Source organism: Puma concolor, chromosome D2 (assembly GCF_028749965.1).
Source record: "Puma concolor isolate L17-30 chromosome D2, mPumCon1.1.hap2, whole genome shotgun sequence".
Classification (NCBI taxonomy): Eukaryota; Metazoa; Chordata; class Mammalia; order Carnivora; family Felidae; genus Puma; species Puma concolor.
The window spans coordinates 72,883,380-72,903,114 of NC_141677.1; positions in this window are offsets into that span (position 1 = coordinate 72,883,380).

Sequence of the window (19,735 nt, forward strand, 5' to 3'; positions counted from 1 at the left end):
TTCTCTTCCTTTGTCACTTTGAATAGTGCATCTCTTCCATCCAGTTGTATTAGATTTACGTCCCATCTTCTCATTTTGTTTTATGTGTCTAATTACTCTTTCATATTTTCTCTCTCTGCCCTCCGTGCTGTAGCATGGGGAATTTCCTTGAATCTTTTGCACGTAATGAATCCCTTCTGCTATTTCAGTTTACTGCTTAACAATATATTCATTTTAAGGATCATTGTATTTTTAGAAAATTTCTAGAATATCTTTTTTTCAAAATTCCTCTTGTGTGCCGTCTTGTTCTTTCATCAGATTTTAGTTTAAATATATATATTTGAATACAGCTTAAATAGTATTTTTACTTTCGCTGAAAATATACAGAAAATAGCGCATATCATAAATGTATAGCCTGATGAATTGTCACAAGGCAAACACACGTGTAACCGGCTACCAAATCAAGAAACTGAACATTACTAGCCCACCAGAAGCCGCCTGAAGTTCTCTTCCAGTCACTAGCCACTGACCCCCAACCTACCACCAAGGGTAATCACTTCTAACATTATAAATTATTAATTTTCTTTTGTGCTTTATATATACAGAAGCATGCAATATATACTCTGATGTCTGGCTTTTTATATGTGTTTTTTAATTTACTTCCAAGTTAGCATATTGTGCAACAATGATTTCAGGAGTAGATTCCGTAACGCCCTTTACCCATTTTAGCCCATCCCCCCTCCCACAGCCCCTCCAGAAACCCTCTGTTTGTTCTCTATATTTGAGAGTCTCTTCTGTTTTGTCCCCCTCCGTTTTTGTATTATTTTTGCTTCCCTTCCCCTACGTTCATCTGTTTTGTATCTTAAATTCCTCATATGAGTGAAGTCATGTATTTGTCTTTCTCTGACTTATTTTGCTTAGCATAATACACTCTAGTTCCATCCATGTTGTTGCAAATGGCAAGATTTCATTCTTTTTGCTTGCCAAATAATACTCCATTGTATATAGATACCACATCTTCTTTATCCATTCATCCATTGATGGACATTTGGGCTCTTTCCATACTTTGGCTATTGTTGATAGCACTGCTATAAACATTGGGGTGCTTGTGCCTCTTCAAAACAGTACACCTGTATCCTTTGGATAAATACCTAGTAGTGCAATTGGTGGGTTGTAGGGTAGTTCTATTTTTAATTTTTTGAGGACCCTCCACACTATTTTCCAGAGTGGCTGCACCAGTTTGCATTCTTACCTGATGTCTGGCTTCTTTAGCTCAAAATTACATTTGTGAGATTCTGCCATCTGGTTGCCTATGGTTGTAGGCTATTTATTCTCCTTATTGTTTAGTATTCCATTGTGTGAATATACCACCCTTTATTCATTGTACTGAATGATGGGCACTTATTAGCTTTCAGCTTTGGGTATTTTTTTTTAGTATTCCATTATATCTTACTCATTCTATCTCAATTTTGGCTTGCTACTTCTGCCTCTTTTAAAAGATGTCTTAGTGTTTGACGTAGGATTTATGATACATGTCTTCAACTTATCACAAATTCCCTTCATTGTACCACCTCATCTATCATGTAGACACCTTATAATAGTATATTTCCATTTCTTATCTCCAGTCTTTTGTGCTGTTTTCATATATCTTACTTTAACATATAAATCCTATAATATGTTGGGCTTTTGTTGTTCTTTGTTTTTACTTTATCTCTTTAGACCATGGTTCAGCAAACCTTTTCTGTAAAAGTCAATTGTAAATATTTTAGAGTTTGCAGGCATATGGTTTCTCTCTCTTGCAGCTATTCACCTTTGCCACTAGCACGAAAGCAGCCACAGACAATACACATAAATGAATTATGTTCCAATAAAATATATTTACCCTCATACTGTAGCTTGCTGACCACTGCTTAGTCTGACAGTTATCTTTAAGATTAAAAATTGTAAAAAAAAAAAGTATATTTATCTATGTCCTGGTGTTCTTCATTTTTCTTATGCAGAACCAAATTTCTTTCTGCTATCATACTCCTTCCTCCTGAGTAAATTCCTTTAATATATTTTTAGCACAGGTCTAAGAGCAATGAATTCTCTCAGCTTGTATCTGAAAAATGTTTATTTCATCTTCATTTTTTAAAGATTTTTGCTGGGTATATAAATATGGGTTGGTTAACATTTTTTTCATTCAGCACTTAAATGGTGTCATTTAATGATCTTCTGAATTGTATAGTTTCTCTGTTGTCTATAAGGTTTTATTTTTTATTTTTAGCAGTTTGACTCTGATGTATCTAGGTGTATTTTTCTTTGTATTTGCCCTTTTGGGGGCTTCTGAATTTCTTGCATTTTAGTTTGTTTTCTTTCGTCAGTTTTGGAAAATTCTCAGCCATTTTCTTTTCAGATATTTTTTCTGCTCCGTGCTCTCTTTTTTCTCCTGGGACTCAAACTATTATTACATTCAACCATTTAAGTAAGATTGGCATGCCACTATTGGATGCTCTGTTTTTTTTTTGTTTTTTTTTTAATTTAGATTTCAGTTTGGGTAACTTCTAGTGACCTGTCTTGAAGTTCACTGATTCTTTCCTCAGTCCAGTGTATAGATACACCTATTAAATTCATCTCTGATAGCGTGTTTTTAATTCTAACATTTTGATTCAGTTCCTTTTTTCCTGGTTTTTATCTCTCTACTGAAATTCCCTTTCTGTTCATACACGTTGTCTACCTTTTCCACTGAGTCCATTAACATATTACAGTTATTTTAAAGTCTTTGCCTGATAGTGCTACCATCTGGGTCATACCTTAGTCTAGTTCTGCTGATTGTTTCGTCAAAGTCTTTTTCTTTTCTTGTGTGTGTGTTTCATAGTTCTTGATTCAATGCCAAGTACTGTGCATAAAGTGGACTGAGGTAAATAGTATTTACATCTGGAAATGGGCACACATCCTCTATCCAGCCATTAGCGTGTGACATTAGGGCAGTCTAATCAATGGTTGAAATAGGTTTGGGTTTGTTGTTATTCTTACCATTAATGTACCAGACTTCCAATTGCTATAGAAGTGAGTAAGCTGCTGCCACTGTGTTTAGTGGAGTTGTGAACTGTGGGATGATTTTTCTCAGTTTTTCCCTGCATGCTCACATTTCAACAAGTCCTTCATACCTATGCCACAGAAGGAGTGTGACCTATGCTTTTTCACCTCTCCCAGGGGTGAACTGCTGTTGCTGGTTACTCGGTGGGCTTCAAGGAGGATTTCTTGGTTCTCTCACTCCAGCCTCAGTCTTGTGCTCTTGGACTTCAGGAGTGGGTTTTTTTGGGGTTTTGTTTCTTGGTTTTTGTTTTTGTTTGTGTGTGTGTTGTTGTTGTTTAGCAATTCTGCCCTTTCCCAGTAGTAACAGATCTCCAGTTTGTATCAGTGCAGGATCCTGAGCCAAGCTCATTTTTTACCCTTCCTGCAGTGGCAGGCAGCTTTTGCTTCTGCCCTTCTACCAAAGGCAATGGATCTTTGTTTGGGCCTCTTTTTTCTCCCCTCAAAGTTTATGGTTTTTCTTCTTATAAGGGAAGGGTTCATGTAGTGGGTGGGTTTTGTGCCTGTGTGCTACCCACAGGGTCTCTCTCAGGACTCCTGCCCTGCCCTCAATCTTTCTTACATGCACCAAGTGGAGACCCATGGAAAAGAACTAGAAAGAGACTTCCTTTCTGTCTGGAACTCTCCAAATTCCTAAATTGTCATTCTTGGCCTTCAAGAATTTATTATAATTTCAGCTGTTTTCCTCTTACCTGCTTTGATGAGCTTACCTGAGTTGCAAAACTCTAATGTTGTAGTTAATTTTATATCCTTAGAAAATATGTTGATCCATTGACTCATGGCAGAGCATTTCATAAATTAGCATTCATGTGTTTAAGGTGCTTTGAAATCATATGACTTTTGATTCTTCCAGTATAGGTGAGAAAATTAGAGCTTAGAAAAGTAACTTTTCTCAACTCCAAATTAATGCATTAGTCAGAACAGAACTTAGAGACCAGGTATCTTAAGTCATTAATAATCTTTTGGTTCACAGAATTGACCATATGAACCTAAAGGTGACGAATAGGTGATTTTATTTTATACAATTTAAATATGTCAATTGTCAAATATTCATGACTACTTTTGCATGGGAAAACCATATATAACATACAAAAGAAGTCTTGAAGATATAGTCCAAGCCTTTAAGAGGTTTTCACTCACTTAGTTCACTTACTTCCTACATATAAAAAGAGGAGTATGGTCCAATACTGATACCCATGAGTATTGGTATTTGCCAAAAAGTGCTAATGATGTTTCGTGGAGCAATGATTAGTTTTGCAAACATCTGTTGATCTCCAAATGAGAACAGAGGAGGGAGATCACCTATCTAGTGATGAAGATAGGTGCATCGAGGAGGAGGGCCTTGAACAGTAGATAATATTCAAAGCATTAAAAAAGGAGGGGGGAGTAGTTCCAGCCAAGAGGGCAGTGTACCAGGCCTATTCAGTCAGGAAAGAGAAGGTCCAGGTGGAGAAGAACAGTTGCATTAAGATGTGGTCAGAAAGGCAGACTGGCATTAGGTCATTTGGAACCTTGGAAGCCAGAAATGAGTAAAGCTCCAGAGGAGGGACTGGTTTACATGGGTGCTTTATTTTAAGGAGATTACTCTGGTAGTGATGTGTGGCAAGAGCTGAAGAGGTTGAAACAGGAAGCAGACAGCCCAGTTTGAATGGAATTGGGTGCACGGATTCAGGACTGAGACAAAAAACTCCAAACTAGAGTATCATCAGCTAATCTATGTTCAAAGGGACAGTTTAAAGGAAAATTGACCTTATTCGGTGACTTATTAGGTAGTTGAGGGCTAGGGAATTGGAGGACAAGATGATTAGCAATAGCCATCAAATACTGTGTCTAAAGGGAATGAATCTGAATTTTTGTAGAAGAGTAGCATTTTCTTGGGTGCCGGGTAATCGGTAGAGGCGTCTATGCTAACAACAGCTATTGTGCTTTGTTCCTTTTGAAACCACTAATAGTTCTCCCCTAACCAAAGAGCCTCCTAGAAAGAACCACGCCTCCTCACTTCTCTCCAGTGTCTGGCACATAGTAGGTTTGTTGAATTTAATCTATGGTTAAAGATTCCCAATTATTATTTGAAATATTAAGTCATGCTCGTGGTAGGGAACACGGGCTCTGATGTTGTAGCTCTTCCAAGCTCTACTGCTTTTCCCCAACTATTAACCTTAGGCAAGTTAATTAACTTCTCTGAGCTCCAGTTGCCTCATTTGTAAAGTGGGGATATTAATAGTGTCTGCTTCGTAGACTTGTGAAGTCTCAATTGGGTCATTCAGGTTAAGTGTTTAGTATGACTCTTAGAACTTAGTAAATAGAAAACAGAAGCAAATGCCATATACCTGATTGATACGTAAGAGAAGGATAGACCTGAAATTCTCATGCCATATGGTTCAAAGTATACGTTTCAACCATGCTTTATAAGATATTGTTTTGATAGGAAGAGCGGAGTTGAAACAAAGAACTCCTGGCAACACAGATTATTAAATGGTGCAGTAGGCCATTGGTGCAAGTAGAAAAAGTTGTTAGAGAATGTAGATGTTTACCTCTTGTATACTAAGTGTACTAAAGCATACTAAATATGTGTAGATATATCTACACACACATACACACACAACCATACATGCCATTAAAGTCAATAAATCTTTTGCATTTCTGTCGTCATATGTGACCCTCCAACAGTCCTGTGAAGTAGGAAGGCTCAGTCTTTACTTGTCATTTAGGTGAAGAACTTGGAGTCGCGTTGAACACTAGGTGACTTGCCAAGGGTCACATCGCCAGCGTGGCAGAGCTGGGTCTCTGTACTCTTCTGGTTCCAAAATACTGTTTCTATTACATCTGGAGAAAAGTGATCTGAAGCACAGATGTTTAGTGGGAGGAATGAAACACATGCAGTAATGCCAAAAAATAACTGGGCACAAAAGCAGAAAATAAGACATTTGTTTCTGTTCTAACATGACAGAAAATAAGGCCCTTGTGGTTTGGGACTGAGCATTCAGAGAAGAAATGGGGAGTGGTTTGATTTGGGTGACACTGCCCTTGGAACGCTGCATCTGGTTCTGGGCTACTCATTACTAGGCTTATGGAAACCAGCTGGACGAAGTTCAAAGCCAAGCTCCGAAATGATTAAGAGGCTGATGGCATTGATTAATAAGGAAAGACTAAAAGCATTAGATATGTATAGCTCAGCCAAGCAAAGACGAAGGGAAAACAAGCTAAATGTATACAAATATCTGAAGTGTGTAAACATTAAAAAGGAAGATTATTTAGCGTGATACATGAGTATGATATGCAACAGGATGAAAATTTAAGCAAAGTATAAAGGAAAATTGTTTGATAATCGATGAAGGCGCTCTGTGGCATAGCCTTTCCATAGAGAAGCAATAGAAATCTCAAGTCTTAGGACTTCTTCTAGCTATTACATGACGTCAGAGGATCGTTGTTCATTTAGTCAGGTGTAGTACTATTGTATAACCACAGCAATAGTAGTAATATAAGAAAATGGCATTTTTTAGAGTTATTCTGAAATATAGGAGAATAATATGATGGGAGAGATTTGCTTAAAAACATCAAGGAAAAGAGGGAGGAAGAAAGAAAAGGAAGAGAGGGAGGGAGAAAGAGCAAAGGAAAAGAGTCGATGAAGCAAGTATGTCAAAGAGCTGATAATGTTGAATCTGAAGGAAGGAAATGTGTGAGTTCATTTTACTTTTTTCTTTGCTTTTACGTATGTTTGAAAACTTTCATAATAAAAATTTTTAATTCTGTTTTTCTGAACAAAACTTGGTAGTGTATGAACCCCTGGCCTCCTTTAATAGAAAGGCCTTCCTGCCACACAGGCAGGCAGACTTCTGGTTGACCAAGGCCTGCAACGTAGGGGTAAGTGTGTCCACCATCTTGCTCTGGCATTGCGGACTGAGTGGACTGAAGGACTCAAACTGTAGATAGTAAATCCAAGAAAATTATTAGAATTGTAGGCCTCTGGTTGTAGCTTCAGGAGGTAGAATTTCTAAGATGCAAGAACAGAGAGCTGGATTGTTGAACCATTAGCAACCGACCTCTTCTGTCTCTTGTTCACAGAAAATACTGGCTATTGAGTAGAGGTCTACATGCCTTGGGATGACCAAATCTTATCCTCTTGAATGAAGAAGCACTTTGCCTTTCGTTTGTTGAATTTGAAAAACAAAAAGAGGGGTAATTCATAAGGTAAAGTGAAAGATTTCAAAACCAATCATCTATGAAATGGAAATTAAAAAAAAAAAGATTTAAAAAAACCATCTTCTTTCCTGTGGCTTCTCTAGGCAGATATGAATGTTTAGGGCCAGAGATTTAGGATGCTTTTGGAATGTGTGCCCTCACTCTGCTCTTTTGTTTGTAGAGGAATATAAATATTTTATCTGAATTTCACTGGTGGCAATCAAGCATGAACACAGACCCAGTATTTGAGGACCTGTCATGTCTGAATTTTTCCAGAGTGCACAAGTAGGCCAACAAATGGCAGTTGGAGTGAGGCTGATTCCAGCTCGGTGTAAACATGGACCCTGTAACCACTGGGGCTGTCTGAAAATGAAGCAGAGGCTGAATGGCAGACGTATTTGGTAGAGTCTATCCCATGACCAGACGTCCTTTCTGCATCCCAGGGTCATTATCTTGGCCGGGGCCCTTATCATTTCTTCCTGGAGCTATTGAAGTAGCTATCATTGGGTTTCCTCAGCTCCAGTCTCTTATGCCTTTATCCTCCACCTTCCCCCCAGAGTGGTGGTTCTGAAACACAGCTGATTGGGTCATTCCTCTGTTTAAACTCTTAGCACTCACAGAATAAAGCAGGACAAGGACTGTATCTTATTTTATTTTATTTTTTTACTATTTCCCAGGTACCGCATACCTTGCCTGGCCTGTAGACATTCTTCGATGAAGGGCTGATTAAATGCCTGCAGCCTCAACGCCTCCCCCTCTCCCAGTCGCCTCTCCGTGTCTTTGTACTTAATTTCTGCCCAGAACATGGTTATTTCCCTTGTCCACCCAGCAATTTTTTTAAGACTCAAGTTAGAGTTTATAGTAATGAAGTCTTTTTTGACCATCCAGTCCAAATTAACCAATCCGCATCTCGGTTCCCATGGCACCTCCTAAATACGTTCATTACTATACTTAGCACCCCATTTTAATCATACATTTTCCTGTCCCCCCAGCCCCAAGTGGGCCTTTTGAGAGCACATGCTATGTTTTCATCTCTATTTCTCCAGTGCCTGATACAGTCTAGGTGCTCATTATCATCAGATAAACCTTGGGAGCTAGTATGTTCCACATAGAAGAGGTGGGCACTCAACAAGTTTGAGTGAATAAAGAGGCATTTATTTATTCAGCACATATATACTGACTGTTTACTTCTTATGCAGGCTGCTTTCCTGTCTGTAGTATGAAAGAAACAAGATGATATGTAACTTATTCTAATTTGTGGTAGCATCGTTTGTTTGTTTCCTTTTTAAGGAGGCGGCGGAATTGGATTGTTTGTTTGGTTTCTTCTTCAATAAGAAGCATCTTAATAAAACTAGTCTGGACATCTGTCCCATTTTCAAAAATTACAAGTTTTGATCATTGCTAAATTGTACAGATCCCCGTCTGTCTGCTCTGCATACATTTGCATTTATAAAAGCAGAGACAGACTAAAAGTCTTTCTAATGCAATCCCCTAAATGCATGAAGTATTAGATTGCTTGCCCCCATTGGTTCATGCATTGCTAAGGGCTTAAAAGGATCATTGATTTGAATTATTTAATGTGTACAGCAAGTTGAGTTTCCTTTTATTCTTTTTTTTTAAAGAAGCTTTGGGGACATCGCTTTATTTTTTTTTCTTCATGTTAAATCTCATTTTTCTTTGAAAATAAGTTAAAGCTGTATTCACATAAGCTCCCAAAGTGCCAGATATTCATTGTGTTTTTAAACCATCTAGGAAATGTTTGATTCTAATGAACATTACTGCTGGAAATTGGACTGAAATTGCTGGGCTGAAGATATAGTTATAACTACATGTTATTCTAATGTTGTATCATCCTTTTTCCTTTTTCGGAACTGATGCCAATGAAATAAGAGGGAGAGAGCTTGTGTCTAATAAAAAGCCATCCTGGATTTTTGTTGTTTTTAAAATTTAAGCTGGTTTTGACTTAAATTCAGTAAGCAGAGTCCTTGACTTTAAATGTTGAACATTTTTACTATGTAATTTAAGTTTTAGTTCCTTTTGTTTTTGACGGTTTACTCTCTCCCCATGGAAAGGCAGCTGTGTTATCAGCACAATTTGGGATGGTAACAGCTGGGTGAATGGATTTATTTTAGTTCGTGTTATGTTCAGAAAGCTTGTCAAAAACAGAGACTTGTTTGTGAGGTCTAGTGTGCCTCTCTATAACAAAGCAAAGGATTTTATTTAATCCATTTTTCAGGACATTGGATAAATGAAAAAAAAAAAAAGGAAGTCCATCCACATGGGGCAGTCAGGTGATGTGAAAAATTTAGGTGGGGAGATTAATAGGGTGACCGTATACCTTATCATCTAAACCCAGAGATTGAGAGGGGAACGCTAGATAATTAGGAGATGTTACTTGATCTACAACAGGCATAAACTGGGACCATCCAGGATAAACTGGATGCCATTGTCACCCTAACTGGGAAGTTCACCACTACCATTAAAAGTCTCATTTACCATAATCTATAGCAAATTCTTTTGGGAATCCTAAGTTCTGGTAAGTCATTGATGTAGCTCTGTTTCAAAGACTGATATGGTAGGAATTCTTTATTTTTATATATTTATTTTTTAGTTAAAAATTTCTTCACGTTTATTTTTGAGAGAGAGCGGGGGGGGGGGGGGCAGAGAGAGAGAGACGGAGACACAGAATCCCAAGCAGGCTCCAGGCTCTGAGCTGTCAGCACAGAGCCTGACGTGGGGCTTGAACTCACAAGCTGTGAGATCATGACCTGAGCCAAAGTCAGATGCTTAACGGACTGAACGACCCAGGAGCCTCTGATCTGGTGGGAATTCTAATACATCAGGCAATGCTATGCTTTCTGGATTTGTGGCAGCTAAGAGGCATGTTAGGACAGAAGACAAAGCAACTGGGACTTAACAGAGGGTGTAAACATTGTCTGATAAACCTGCTCCAGCTGATGGTAGATTATGGTTATCGGCTAAACATCTTTCTTAATAAATAAAATGCACTTAGTATGTACGAGAGCACAGAAATTGACTGCCCACTGGGAGAGCTGGGATTTGGGTTGCCTATGGCCTTGATTCCAGAGTCAGAAACATTAGCCAAGGATGTCCGCAAATGAAGTAGGTTTTCACTGTTCTTTGCCACGAGACGCAGCTCCTGTCCCGTTTTCACTTACAGTAATTCCTTCTGAATTAATATACCTTAAAATAGCTGCAGCTCCTCAAATCCGTAAGAATGGGATATGCTGCTTGCCACACATTCCTTTTTCCTGAAGGTTTCTGAGATCTTGCCAGAACACATGGAATCTTTCAGTTCAGCAAATATTAAGGGGACCTACTGTAAGTCACGATGTAAGATGCTTCTAAGATACAAAGGGGAGAGTGACCCCTTCCCTCACAGTATTTTTTCTATAATACAAGGAAATAAGGTGAATAAAGAAAAACACGATTAGGACGTAGAATGTACCATTAACAAAGGACATACATTAAAGGTGGGTGTAGGAATAAATATATTTATAACATTAGTCTATAATGACTTTCTGCATGTTTGAAATATCTTATAATTTCAAAACATTTTGCGGACACCTGCTTGACTCATTTGGAAGAGCACGTGAGTCAATCTCTTGAGTTCAATCCCCATGTTGGGTATAGAGATTACTACAAGGAAAGAAATGAAAGAAAAAAAAGAAACATCTTAAGAGGGATCTGTATGTACGTGGTACCATGGAGTTTAGAGACGTGGGAAATCACATCTGGCTGTAAGGATCTGTGAGGACGACTTTTCCTGCTGTATTCTATTCACTTTCACTGTAACGTGGCTTCTCTAAAATCTCCTTATGAAAAGAGACTGCTTTCTCACACACCTATTCAACGGTAGGCAGCCAAACACACGTTCTTTTGGATGCCCAGGACCTTTCCTATTTTGTCTTAACAGTCTTTCATGTGCTCTGCCTTTCTCTCTTAACCTTGCCTGTGTCACGGGCATTGAGTTTTGGCACCTGGCTCCAGGGCGACCTTCCTGCTGGCTCCGTCACCTGCTGGGACAATCTGGGGACATTCCTGTTGGTCATCTTTCCATGGCACAACTCAGTCCAAGCTCCACACCTGTCTTGACTGCACGCCTGCCGTGGGTTCCCTTCTCTCTCTTGCACAAGTCTGTTCTCTGCACAACTGGCAGAGGAGGGACTGGGGGAGAAACAGGCGTGAAAGTGAAGAGGAGAGTGAGACACTGTTGTGCATATGCTTGCTTGAGAAGTGAAGCGTTAGATATTCACGACTTGATAGTCAGACTCCTCTGACTCCTGTCAAGAGAGATATGGGGGTGGAAGCGCTGAGATACTTGTGTATGACAGGTGTTTACAACCAAGGGATGGGATCAGGTCAGCATCTAGGTCATCTCCGTGCATAGATGGAGAAGCTAGACAGCTTTGGAGTCCTTAGTCATTCCACATCAGTCCAATGTAGTAGGAGGAAAGCCCAGGGACCATGGGATCTTGAGGATCGAGGGGTAAAGTACTTCAAGGAGGGACCAGTCAGTGCTGCTGAGGGAACTAATAAGACCAACAGAGAGGCAGTCATTGGTCCTGGAGAGCTGGAGTTTGTTAGTAATCTTGAAAACCCCCAAAGTTATTTGCAATATTTGTTGGGTATGCACAAAAGAGACCAGAAAACCAACAAATCTGGGGCACCTGGGTGGCTCAGTCAGTTGAGCATCCAACTCTTGATTTTGGGCTCAGGTCGTGATCCTAGAGTTGTGGGATCGAGCCCTGCGTCCAGCTCCATGGTAAGCATGGAGGCTGCTTGAGATTCTCTTTCTCGGCCCCCCTCCCCCACTTGTGCGCACGCACACGCTCTCTCTCAAATAAAACATTAAGTTAAAAAAAAAAAAGAGAAAACCAACAAATCCTTAGTGGGCAGTTCCTACATGTCTGGCACAGTGTTACTCCCATTTAAGTTTCAGAGAAACCCTGTAAGTTCAGTACCATCGTCCCCATCTTACAGATGAGGACACTGAGGCCCAGAAATGGAGCCGTTTGCCTAAGGTTACACCAGCTGACTAGTGCAGAGCTACCATTCAAACCCCACACCGCGTGACTCCAGAGCCCATGCTCTTAATTAGGAGACCGATGCTCACAGAGGACCATGGCATCTGCCAGCAGAGAGCATGTGCACACCTCTGGACCAGAGAATTAGGATGTGTTCACATGGAAGTAAAAATGAAAGCAGTCCGAGCAGGTGAAATCAGAAAGGAAGATTGCAGGAGACATGGAGAAACACCAATAGCAGAGGCGGGGAGCTTATCCCTGGTGGGGGGCTAAACCCTTACAATTATTATATACAGATTAGACACAGGTTTCTTAGACTTTCTTAAAAATTTGCATCCCCTTTGATGAGCACAAGACTTTATATCCTCCCTTGAATGTTCTTTCTAATCTAAGTCATTAAATATTGTGATGAAATCAAGGCCATGGGACAAAGTGCTGCTTTGGTTTCAAATTGTACGCCCTCTCTCAGATTCTGACATGTCTGTATACACAGACTGACCACACACACACATGAGTATCTGTGATGCGGCCGATAGGAGGAGAAAGTTGAACAGAATGAGCTGTTAAAGGCAGCGGCTGGCAGAGACGGAGAGAGACAAATGGGGACAGGACTTTGTAGGCAAAGCGCTGGAGGGGAGAGGTCTGGTCCAAGGAGAGCGCGGCCCTCGTGTCGGATGCAGCAGAGCAGGATCCCTCCGGGAGCTGCCAAGTGCCTGTTCAGCTCAGTACCAGTACCAGAGGGTCTGGTGCAGTGCCAGGATAACTTACAAGCAGAAAACTTGGTGGTGGTGGTGGTGGCGGCGGGATACATTTTCAGTCCCACAACGCATGATGGAACAACAACGCACCTAAACCCCCGTATCCATTTTCTTGCTTTCCCGAGAGAGCCCATCGTTAGACATGCAGGTAACCTTGAGGAAGGAAGAGAGAACGCTGCCCTGAAGGCAGGCTCATTTTCAGCTGGCAGCAGAAAAGTGGAGCTCAGCACCCGCCTCCACCAAACCTCTCAGGCTTGGCCAGTAGTTGTTTTGCAGCCTCTTTCCGTTACCTTTGAAATCCAAACATTTCTCGATCCATGGCCTTCTGCTGTGTCAGCACGGAGCTAGCTAACTGCAAAAGTTTGCGGCGTCAAGATGCCACGGTCGCTCACGCTGTCCCTGCAGGTGGGCGAGGTGCGCGGCTCCCACAGACCCTGGACCAGAGGGGGGGGCTTTTGAAGGGATGTGATAATAGCCACGTTAAGTTGATTGTGCCTTAAACTAATGGGCAAAAAAAAAGAGGCACGTGACCCTCTACTCATGAGGGATGGTAACAATATAATAAATCATTTTTCTGTGTCAGTTTCCCACCTTGCCCTAATTTCATAGATGAAATCACATGTGCAGAACCGACTTCGCAATTTAGCTCTGAAGTCCAGAATGGCTACGCAGGAGAGCACCGTGCCTTTTGATCTAGTCGTTCCCCGATGTGTTAAATCACCCAGAAAGCCGGAGGGAAATGCTCCCCTGCCTGAGCAAGTTCAAGAAGGGTGCCATCTGAAGGGTATTCCAAGATTTCACAGTTGAAAGGATGTGGAAGATCTAGGAGTATTAATAACTATTATTATCTTTTTATTTTTAACCTCAGATGCAGGAAGTTGAGTTAATTGCACTCCTCAGTTCATGGCACATTTTACATCGTTAGGTTTTCCAGTCCCTGGTCTGGTTTCACGCGTTTATTCCTCATTCCTGTCCTCCCACTGTCTGTTCCCCTTGCCACCTTGTCCCCCGCCAGGTAACTGGTCCAACACTTGTGTATTTATTTATTTCCACGTAGTCTTATGAATTGTGTAAACTTATATTATCTACATAATAGTGCGGTTATAGATCTTTGTCTTTATTCAGTCATGCTCCTTCGGGTCAAAGAGCAAATGATTTTTTGCAATCAGCTAGTACCCAAAGACCAGGGAGTTCCACGGCAGTGGGCATCTAGGTCCCTTCTCTTGGAAGCAAAATTTTCTGGAAGACCAAGTGTGGCTTTGGTGCCTCTTGAGCACTGTGTGCTCCGCCCAGGCCCCAGCTTCCTGGTTCCAACAGGAATTTAGAGAAACTGAGTTTCAGGGCAGAAGCCACATCTTCAGCGGCCCAGGGGGGATGGAGAGACGCTGGGCTGTGTCAGGGAGCGCTGCCTAACCAAACCAGAGAGGCTGGGAGCTCAATGGGTCACAAATATGCAAACGTTGATTCCTTTTCTATCCTGTGTGGATACAGGCTGGCCTGTGTGTCTCTATGCCTGCAGGAATCTGGTAGAGTAAATCTGCTCTTGTTCCTCTTAGAACTTTTTTTTTTTGTCAACAGTGGCACTCATAGTACTGTAGCCAGTGAAACTCCTAAATCATACTCCATGAACACGTTCCAAGACCCATTACAAGGAGAGTTTTTTGTTTTTGTTTTGCTTCGGTGTTGACGTTTCCTTTAGAGAAGCATTGGATTAGGTTTCCTCAGATCTTCTAATTTTGTGTCTCAAGCCTCCATTTCTATTTATTCATTTTCCAAGTAGTACAGTTAAGTAAGATTTTCAACAATGGCCTATCTTTGGAACATTCTCTGGTTCCTTTTTTATTTCTGCAAAAAACATTCAGTACAGCCGATACTGTGTTTCTTTCAAATTATTCACTTTTCTAACTCAGGATTTAGAATGTCTAATTCGTATCGACTAGTCTTCACTTCTTGTCATCAAGCTTCTGGTCTCTTCTTACCTTGTAGGTCTAATTGGCTGGTCTAATAAAGCGCTTCTAATGGATTCTTTTTCTAATAGGTCTTCTCTTTTGACTGCATGCCAGTAACGAACTGTTAACTGTTTTGATCTTTTATAATACTTTACACTGCAGGCTGACTACTCCTCTCTTGCTGAAGGCAATGCACTGTGTACAGTGCAGTAAGATAGCACGTACCCAACCAGCAAAAATTAGGAGAGAGGCCCCGGTCTCTGGCCACACCACCCTGAGCATGCCAGACTTTGTCTGATCTTGGAAGCTAAGCAGGGTCAGGTGTGGTTAGTACTTGGATGGGAAAGGGGCCCCAGTGGACCTGAGAAATGGATGAGAGAGTCATTGGATCCAGGTTCCAAAATGTCCTGAGGTGAAACAGACATAGCCGTGCCCATGAAACACAGGACAGATGGAGAAGACGTGCCTGCTGAAGCTTGGTGCACATGGGGATGGAGGAACCTTCCTGTAGAAAGCGGTCTTTGAGCTACCAGCTGATGGAAAAACCCTAGGTGAGATCCTCTGGTTCTCTAAGCAGCTCTTCCCCATCCGCTCATTGACATTGCAGCCTCACCCCCTTTAGTGACCTACAGTTGTCAGATCTTCTCTGCAGAGCAGTTACACCAACATGGAACTGGGCTCCTAGGAAAGGACTGTCACCATCACCTACTCAGAGACTGGATCATTGGAAGGACCCATGGGCTACAACAGGACAGTTTTCTTGAGAAGGCCTTCTGACTCCAGGGGCCCATGGATATTTCCATCTTTGCCAGCCTACTTTTCTCCTTCTCTTTCTTACAATCACAGTTTGGAGCACGAAGTATACTGGAAAGTCATCCTTAAGACAAAGATCTTTCCTAGCAAAAGGGAGACAGCAGATGGAAAATTCGTCTTCTTTCTGCGGCAGATAGACTCTGACACCTGAAACGATTTGACACCTCTCCTGGCAACCAGCTTAACAGGAAAGGCATAAGTACATACTTTCCTTCTTTCATTCCTTCCTTCCCTCCCACCCTCCCTCCCCTCTTTTTGGGGTCTGTACCTTCAGAGCCTATCTTGATTATGCTAGAATTTCTGCCTCTCCCTCTTCTGTCAGAAATGGAAAGTCATGGAAACCACTTACCTTTTACTGTATGAAGTAAAAGCTAAGAATTGATCATAAAAATTAATGAAATTAGGTAGATACTAACAGCAATGAAAAGATACCTAGGTTCTTTTTTAAGTTGATTTTGAGAGAGAGAGAGAGAGAGAGCGCACAAGCATGAGTGGGGAAGGACAGAGAAAGAGGGGAGGGGGGTGAGAGAATCTCAAGCAGGCTGTACACGGTCAGCACAGAGCCCAATACAGGGTTCGATCTCACAAACCAGGAGATCATGACCTGAGCTGAAAGCAAGAGTTGGATGCTTAACCGACTGAGCCACCCAGGTGCCCCAAGATACCTAGTTCTTAATTAAAAACGGACAGGAGAATGAAGTGGGGGGGGGGGAAGAGGAAAGAGGGAAACAATATGTAGAGGACATTTTTTGAAAAGCAACATCAGAGAAAATAGGTATTGTTTGCATTCATGTATATTTATATGGAATAAAATTTACAGAGGGATCTTCTCTGATCCTTTCTGACTAATCAGAGCTGTGAATACAGTTAAGGGGAGATTCAAAGATATATAAAACCAGTGCAGGTGCTGAACCCACCTGGAGTGGCTGCCCATCTCCTCCAAAGTATTAAGAGTTTTAGGTTCAACTTTAATATAATCAAGACACTATGAAGACAGAAATAGAAAAAGAGCAAGCAGGAAGTTCACTGGTAGAACCCTCAGGATTTCTTACCATTTATTCTCCAAAATCACACTGTCTTATTTAAAAAAAAAAAGAATAAAGCCACTCTATTAAAGAGATGCTTTGTGCTATAAGAAGTTTAAAATGGGGGCATCTGGGGAGCTCATTTGGTTAAGCGTCTGACCAACTCAGGTCATGATCTCTTGGTTTGTGAGTTGGAGCCCCACGTTGGGCTCTGGGTTGACAACTCAGAGCCTGGAGCTTGCTTCAGATCCTGTGTCTCCCTCTCTCTCTGCCCCTCTCCTGCTCACATCCTGTGTCTCTCAAAAATAAACATTAAAAATTAAAAAAAATAATAAGTTTAAGATGTATTCCTGAACCTTCTCCACCCTTCTAAATCCTTCCCAGTGTTATACACCAAAGGACCCAAATCCTAAGAAACATTAAATCAAATTTCTGTAATGGAAACTACAAAATATTAAAGCATATTATGAAGCAACAGTAATTAAATCAGAACTGGTGAAGTATGCCAACAGACCAGTGAGGCAGACATCAAGTCCAGGAACAGACTCATATGCATAAAGTAATTTAATGTAAAATAAAGGTAACATGGCAAACCCAGTGGGGGAAAATTGATCATGCACTAATTGGTATTGAGATAATCGGCTGGTCACTGGGAAATAAGCTTATTCCCTGCCTCAGTTCTTATACTAAATAGAGATGGATAAAAGATTTCTGATTTTACTAAATATATTGAAAACAATTTTTTAGAATATTTGCTGGAATCAACCATGCCACTAACCAAATAAAGATGCAGAACTGTCAAGATGCTTGGGTGGTTCAGTTGGTTAAGCATTTGACTCTTAATTTTGGCTCAGGTTATGGTCTCACGGCTCATGGGTTTGAATCCCGACTCGGGCTCTGCACTGACAACATGAAGCCTGCTTGGGATTCTCTCTCCACACCCCCCTTCCCCCCTCCCTTGCATGCACGCTCTTTCTCTCAAAATAAACTTAAAAAATAAGATGCAGAACTGTCAAACAGACCCACTTTTCCACAGCATATTTTTTAAGTAATTTTATTTTTAATAAATTCTGCATGGACTCCCTGAAGCATTGCTTTGGGACTTGGCTTATCAAATGATTAGCTCAACCCTTCCATTCAATGTAGGAGCCCTTCAGATTTAAAAAAAAAAGTAAGTGGACCTGTCTTTTTGGTCCATGAAAACTAAACCTTACACCTAAAGCATCAAGAGATTGGTAGTTCTTTGCATAGCAGTCACAGCTAAAGTTGAGCCAATTCTGCCATCCATGAGCACAGAGTAAAGTTAGTAGAAGTACACCTTCTTGGAGACTTTTGTGAATAAACTTATTTATTGAACCAACAGATGTGGTTTATACTGGGAATTTTGATTGAAGTCAACTATTTTATTCAACAGACTGAGGTTAGTTTCTTAGAAAAAAATATGTACATACACATTTTCAAGTTATATTAGAATTCAGTCCTAAATGTCAAGGCACAAGACTATATCCTAACACCAGTCATATATGTAACAGTTGTACTTTTGTGTTTCAAAAATTGCTATTTAGAGGCACCTGGCTGGCTCAGTCGGTGACATGTGCAACTCTGGATCTCAGGGTTGTGAGTTTGAGCCCCATGTTGGGTGTAGAGATTACTTAAAAATAAAATCTCAAATTACTACTAGTAATTTGATAATGATTTCTTAGACATGACAACACAGGCACAGGCAACAAAAGAAAAACTGAACTTCATGAGAATTTAAAAGTTTTGTGCCTCAAAAGACTATCAACAGATTAAGAAGTCAGCCCACAGAATGAGAGAAAATGTTTGCAAATCAGGTGTTTAATAAAGGATTAACATCTAGAATATATAGAGAACTCCTAAAAGTCAACAACAAAAAACCAAGTAACCCAATTCAAAAATGAGTAAAGGAAGGACCAGACATTTCTCCAAAGAAGGCATACAAATGGTCAGTATGCATATGACGTGATGCTCACCAGGACTCCTCATTTGGGAAAAGCGAATCATAACTGCAATGAGATACTAATCACGTACGAATTAGGATGTATACTATAAGAAAAAGCAAAAGCAGAAAATAAGAAGTGTGGGTGAGAACATGCAGAAATTGGTTCTCTTGTCGGAGAAAGACAGATTTCATGTCTTCACTCATACGTGGAACTTGAGAAACGTAACCGAAGACCATGGGGGAGGGGAAGGAGAAAAGTTACAAACAGAGAGGGAGGGAGGCAAACCATAGGAGACTCTGAAATACAGAGAACAAACTTCCGGTGGGGGGGGAAGGGGGGGGAAGAGGGGGGGGAAGAGGGGGGGGAAGGGGGGGGGAAGAGGGGGGGGGAAGAGGGGGGGGGAAGAGGGGGGGAAGAGGGGGGGAAGAGGGGGGGAAGAGGGGGGGAAGAGGGGGGGAAGAGGGGAAAATGGGTGATGGGCATAGAGGAGGACACTTGTTGGGATGAGCACTGGGTGTTGTATGGAAGCAATGAATCACAGGAATTTACCCCCAAAACCAAGAGCACACTGTATGTTAGCCAGTTTGACAAAAATTTATATTTGAAAAATTAAATTAAAAAAGTGAAGAAAAAAGGAATCCGAGCTCTTCACTATTGATGGGAATGTAAAATGGTAGAGCTGTTATGGAAAACAGTACGGGATTTCCCCCCAAAACTGAAAATAGTACTATTATACGCATCTGCATACCCACATTTGTAGCACCATTATTCACAGTAGCTAAAACGTGAAAGCAATCCAAGGGCCCACTGACAGATGAAGAGACGAAGGAAATGTGGTTATACTTTAAATGGAATACTATTCAGCCTTCAAAAATAAGACCATCCTGACATTTGACGTGACCGAAACTTGATGACGTGAGCCAGTGAAATCAGCCAGTCACA